This window comes from Pholcus phalangioides, unplaced genomic scaffold (genome assembly GCF_987345545.1).
Source record: "Pholcus phalangioides strain wild (caught in Gottingen) unplaced genomic scaffold, Ppha-v1.0 ptg000042l_1, whole genome shotgun sequence".
NCBI classification, from domain to species: Eukaryota; Metazoa; Arthropoda; class Arachnida; order Araneae; family Pholcidae; genus Pholcus; species Pholcus phalangioides.
In genome coordinates, this window is record NW_028301628.1 from 36,615,111 (window position 1) to 36,621,194 (window position 6,084).

Sequence of the window (6,084 nt, forward strand, 5' to 3'; positions counted from 1 at the left end):
TAATTATTAGTGTGTTAAAAACAAAATTCCCAAAGCATGCATTGCAAACATAACCTTTTCGTCCCATTAAGGTCAAGTCAGGTGAGATATCCAGGAATTAATATGCAAATTATGGTCAGTTCAGGACTTAATTCCCCCCCCCCCCCATTTGGCACCATACCGACCGAGAAAGAAAATTGTTTTCTGTTGGTCCCGTCACAAGTTCATTACCGAGAAAGATATCGTTATTATTATCGTCATGTGATGGTTGTTGTTATTAATGAGAGCTGGACAAGTGTGATAAATTATAGTGTTGGTCGAGTCCCCTGGGGGGGGGGATGACAAAAATAATATATCCCAACCCGTAATACTAAATACAGTATATCGCTTGACGCACAAAAGAGAGCTGATTGAAGATCCAGAGATTTATAATATGATATAATATGGACGTTCATTTTTATTTACATTTATTTATTATCTCCGAGTCCATTTTGTGTCGTTCCCTCGGAATTGATGTTGTGGGAAACGAACCAGTGATTAGGAAATATATATATATACACACTAGCGCTAATGCTGGTGTTTTTCTTTCTCAAGAGGAGGACTATTAATCTCATTAATACTCGTCATTATGCCTTGAGGTGTTTTCTTCGTCACGCTTCGTGTTTCGAATCTCCAAATATGCGTATTTTTTTAATACACAAGTTTTCTAGGTTTCGCGTATTATGCGTATATCGTCGTTATGTGCGTTAGTATGTGTGAATGAAGGCGTTTTTGGAGGATACCAAACAGGGCCGCAACTGGGAACGGAAATTTTACTCTCTATCGCCCGGGACAGCATTCATTTTGACGCCCTTCCCCCGTAATTTTAGAGGGCGGAGGTTTCAGAGGCGGAATTATGATTTTGGGTGGGATGAAAAAAAGACTTTTGCCACCCTTCACCTATTCTAGTTTAATTCTCTTGACCACTTATACCTACGAATTGGCCTCCCTGGGCTTTACCCCCACCCCCACCCCCCTCTTCCGTGAATATGCCTCTGTCTCTAACTCATTCTTTTTGGTCAATCACGGAGGCGGTACTTCACTTTCTGTGTCACTCTGGTTACGCACATGCTTGCACTCTCATAACGGAGATTGAATTCAAGGTTTGGGGAGGGAGGGAGGGAGGGCACTATAGTAGAGAGATATGATGATGATGCCAGTACAAATATGAAAATGTATTAGATCAGTCTTAGTCGGCTCCATCAATGATTTTGGGGGGGGGGGAGGTGAAGGTTGCATCCATAACACTCCCTAATTTTGGTCACTCACATGCTTGCACACTCTCTAGTTCACTATTTTAGCCCTTTGAAATGCTTGCTCATTCCCTAGGTTGGTTTCTCATATACTTGCACGCTCTCAAGGTCTAGGTCACTTCAGTTCACTATTCTGGCCTCTCAAACGCTTGCACGAGCTGTAGGTCACTATTTTGGTCTCTTACATGCTTGCTCAAGGTATAGGTTACTCTAGTGGGCGCTCACTGACTTGGTTCCTTCTACCTCTAGGCATAAGTGAATTCGTGGTTTGTAACCCTCTTATTCTACTCAAATTTTTTTTATTATTCATTCCCCAAATTTGCCGTCCTGGGGGCTATATAACCCGCTTAGCCACCGCCCGTAAATGCGCACCTGGAGGTAATTGACATCGAACAATCATTTCTGTTTTCCCCATATCAATTCCATAAATATCTTATTTCACTGGAAAATTCCAGTCCTTAAATTTTACGCGGGATTCTTTCCTCTCCGGGGATGGATATTTTGGAAAACTCAAATTGAAGGAGAGAAGCGGGGGAATCTCGCCGCTGCTGTCGCCGCACGTCAACGGCAACAGTTATCACAGTAACAACCCGAAAAGATACTAGTAGGAGAAAAACAAGTTAAAAAGAAAAATATTTCTGTGTGCCAGGTTTCTGCTTATTCCGCAAAAGCCTCCACATCATCGTGAGAGTTCTAAAATTAAGATTTTTTTCCCCCTCCCCTTTCCACCGCTGTCTTTAAGAATAAGAACGGCGTTTTTCTTAATTGCCGGCTAAGACGATTCCATATACCCCAAGCAAGCACCACATCAGCAGCAACAGCACCTGTCGTTGTTCATTGGATTGAGTGACAGTGCGACGGGTTCTTTGCCATAGTCTTTTGAAATAAAAATAAAAGACCGCGGGGTGGGAGGGGTGGGGAAGGAGTAGAGAGTTACCCATAATATCATCAAGCGATCCTTGAACGAAGACACTTAAAATAAATAAATAAAATTAGTTCAACAGCAACAACAAAAAAAGTGATGGCGAGGTTATTTTCTTGAGACGGATCATTTCGTTACTTACCTGCCCTGAAGATACGGTAACCATTTTCTTTTTAATCTTATCTTGGAACATTTCCCGTTGCTGCTGCTGCTGCCGTTTGGTTATTCCCCCTCCCGCCCCTAACCTCTCGAAACGAGGAACCAAAGAAACTGATTCATTTCTCTTGAGAGACATGCACAAGAGCATCTTTTTCTTTTTAGTCCGGATTTAGTCTAATTTAACTCTGCTTTCCTTTTTTTTTTCTAGCTCAAGAGCATTTGAATTGATATATGGCGCTTACTTACTCGCACAGTGTAAATACGCTACTCTATATTCTCTTTAAAAAAGATGGCAGAAGATGATGAGAAGGCAGACGACAGGGAGTGGAGTAACTGGGAGAATGGAATCGTGTGATTTTGATAATTCTATGATGTTTGGAACTGAGTTTTTCCCGATATTCATTCATTGATTGACAGGATTCTATTTTCTTCTTCTTTTTTTTTTGAAAGATTCAATAAGGCAAGCCACAAGGAGTAAAAAAAAAAAAAATGGAAGAATGAAATCGTGAGATTTTGATCATTTCCCAATGTTTAGAATTGACACTGATTCATTGATTGCGACAGAATTCTTTTTTTTTCTCCTTGAAAGATTCAAGACAGACGACAGATAGCAACAAAAGTGGGAGGATGGAGTCGTGTGATTTTGATCATTCCCTGATGTCTGGAGCTGAGTTTTCCCTGATATTGATTTTTTTTTTGAAAGATTCAATAAGGCAGACGACCGGTAGTAAAGAAACTGGGAGAATGGAATCGTGCCATCTTAATCATTCCCTGATGTCTAGAGCTGAGTTTTCCCTGCTATTGATTGATTGATTGATTTTGATTTTTGAAACGACAGGAAATTTAAAAAAAATGGAAGAATGGAATCGTGTGATTTTGATCATTTCCTAATGTTTAGAATTGACACTGATTCATTGATTGCGACAGAATTCTTTTTTTTTTCTCCTTGAAAGATTCAAGACAGACGACAGACAGCAACAAAAGTGGGAGGATGGAGTCGTGTGATTTTGATCATTCCCTGATGTCTGGAGCTGAGTTTTCCCTGATATTGATTTTTTTTTTGAAAGATTCAATAAGGCAGACGACCGGGAATAAAAAAAAAAATGGGAGAATGGAATCGTGTGATTTTATTAATTCTAATTTCCTGATGGGGCATGAGTTTTTCTTGATATTTATTAATTAAAAATTTTTTGAAAGGACGATTTTCGCAATTCCATTTACTGGGTGGCAAAGCACTACAGGTATAGATAACTAAATCATTTAGGAAAATCCTCGGGAACTGAAAGAAAAAAAAAAATTAGAAAATTGGAAGGAATCTCTTAAAAGTTGTCAAAAATCAAGTTAAATATGCCATGGAATATAATCCAATTTACACCTACTTATACAGCTCTAATTACGAATCGAACGTATGAAAATGGTGATCTCAATATTTATATCGTTACTAGCTATGATACCCGGCGTTGCCCGGGTTTTCTTCAATGAGGTTTTTTGGATCACGTGATATCTCCCTCTTTCTTTGAGGGACATACAAACCGTGTCCAAGTTGAACCAATATGGCGACTTACTGCGCGACTCATGAAATAAACAAATCTAGATTTAAAGAAACGTAGAAATGATTATATATATTTTTTCTTTTTCAAGGGGTGCCAAGTATTTCGATCCCCCTCCCCTGAAGTTCTAGTTATTCATCTGCCGGTTTCTGCTTCGAAAAATATTAAAACTGTGGAATTTCTTCGATGTACTTTATGAGCCCATAATTAATTTTAAAACAATCTAAACTATATGAATTTATTCAGTTGGACAATAAGGAGATATTAATTTTCATACTTGAGAAGATATAAATAAAAAGTTGAAATCAATGTTATTGCATGGATCTCAACTCAAAAGTAGGTCTGGCTAATCACTTCATATTATCTCCTGGGCTTCGTATATCTCTAAGCGAACTCAATATTTCAAAAATCGAGAATTCAATACAATTTTTTAAAATTATTGATGTGTGGCGGAAAACCCCGCCAAATTTCCGCATTTCTACAGTAAAATCGGCAATTTTAACACTGATTTCTATGAGGATCACCCTTTTCCTGACCCTCAAAGCGATGCTGATGATGATTATGAAGTCCATTCAATAAGCCGCGTTACTGGGGGGATCGAAAATGTGACCAACCATTATAAAGGCATAAATATTATACATATACTTAAAGGCCAGTCGTAGTCCAGGCTCTGTCCCTGGTGGGATGTAAGCCATTTACCCGGAGGGGTTGGACCACGTTGGAGTTTGGAGGGGGCACCCGGGTATGAACCGGGGACCTCTCGATCTGCAGACGATAGCTCTACCACAGAGCTATACCCCCTTATACATATACTGACAGCGTTGAAGAAATGACAAACCATTGTAAAGGCATATACACGTCTTAAACGCATTGCTAGGGAACCACGGTAACCAAAGTAAACGTTCGGAAAGTGATTGTTGAGGCCCAGAAACCATTGTTGCCCAACCGTTTTTTGCCCCTTTGGGGCATTTGCCCTGCTCTGACGAAATTTTAAAGTAGCCTATCGTTCAAGTCGGATCACATTTCGTATATATGCAAAATTTGGTGACGATCGATCTAAAATTGTAGATTTGTATAGAGAACATACACACACACAGACAGACAGAAAATCAATTTTATATATATAGATATTAATGTACAAAAAAAAAGTGTGTGTGTAAAAGCCTTTGAAAGCCAGACCGAGACGGTCACTCATAAGAAATTTCAGGAAAACCTTGATCTTTCGTAAAAATGTCCTATCCAAACTGTTATTCATATATAGCGCCATTATTAGAACCTTCGATCCAACATCTGGTAGGTAACATTACAACCGGTCCCCCCCATCCCAGACAACAAATAAAATTCCAAATGGCTGCCGTTGTGTAAGTACTGTAGATTCACGCGAATACGTGTTATAATATATAATCGAGTCACCGCGAAGTTAGTTGATCATGATTCCGGAAAATGCTCATCTCTCGCCACCTATCATTACGTGCGGTGTCTTGATGATTGCAAGATTTACTAGAAGAGCCACGTGTCATTGTTCCGCTTCCTCTTTGTTCCTTGGAAATTGGGGGATAGAGCAAAAATTTTTGGCACGTTTTCTTTCCTAGGGCTTTTTCTGATTTGTTCGTTTTCGAGATTCAATCAAACGGCAAGAAACATATTTCCGCGCGTGTGTCGTTTAAATTCACTAACAAACAATTCATCAACGACAGTTGGTGACCTCCAGAATATGGGGCTGAATCTTCCTCCTAATAATTAATGAATATACGATGCAACGCAACCCTCCCCCCGCCTGCGTACAGGCTTGAATTTTATATATATATATATATATATATACAGTCAAACCTCGTTAATGAGTCAATCTTGGGAGCGCAAAAATATGACTTAGCAAGCGGAGTGACTCGTTAAGCGGAGTAAGACATAGCTGTGCCAATTCCTGCCTGAGGATAATTGGGACTTCCAAAAAATGACCTGGTAAGCGGAGTGACATGTTAAACGGGTGACGCACTAACGAGGTTTGACTGTATATGGAACGATTGACAACTTTCAGCTCCCTGAATTTATTCTTCACGCCGACGCCTCTGCTAGTGAGTAAGTGAGCAAAAGAGCAAGTCATGTGAGCTTACTCATACTCACATTCTCGGTCACTCGGTCATCACTCACACTTATTCACTCGCTGGCTTGCTCACCGTCACAC

At 39.8% G+C, this 6,084-nt stretch overlaps 1 non-coding gene across 1 annotated transcript; it reads right to left on the minus strand.

The window, feature by feature from the left end:
* Nucleotides 1-4,631: 4,631 nt before the first annotated feature.
* Nucleotides 4,632-4,703, minus strand: TRNAC-GCA (transfer RNA cysteine (anticodon GCA)). Its single transcript has one exon. It is a non-coding gene; the product is annotated as a tRNA-Cys (tRNA).
* Nucleotides 4,704-6,084: the final 1,381 nt, after the last annotated feature.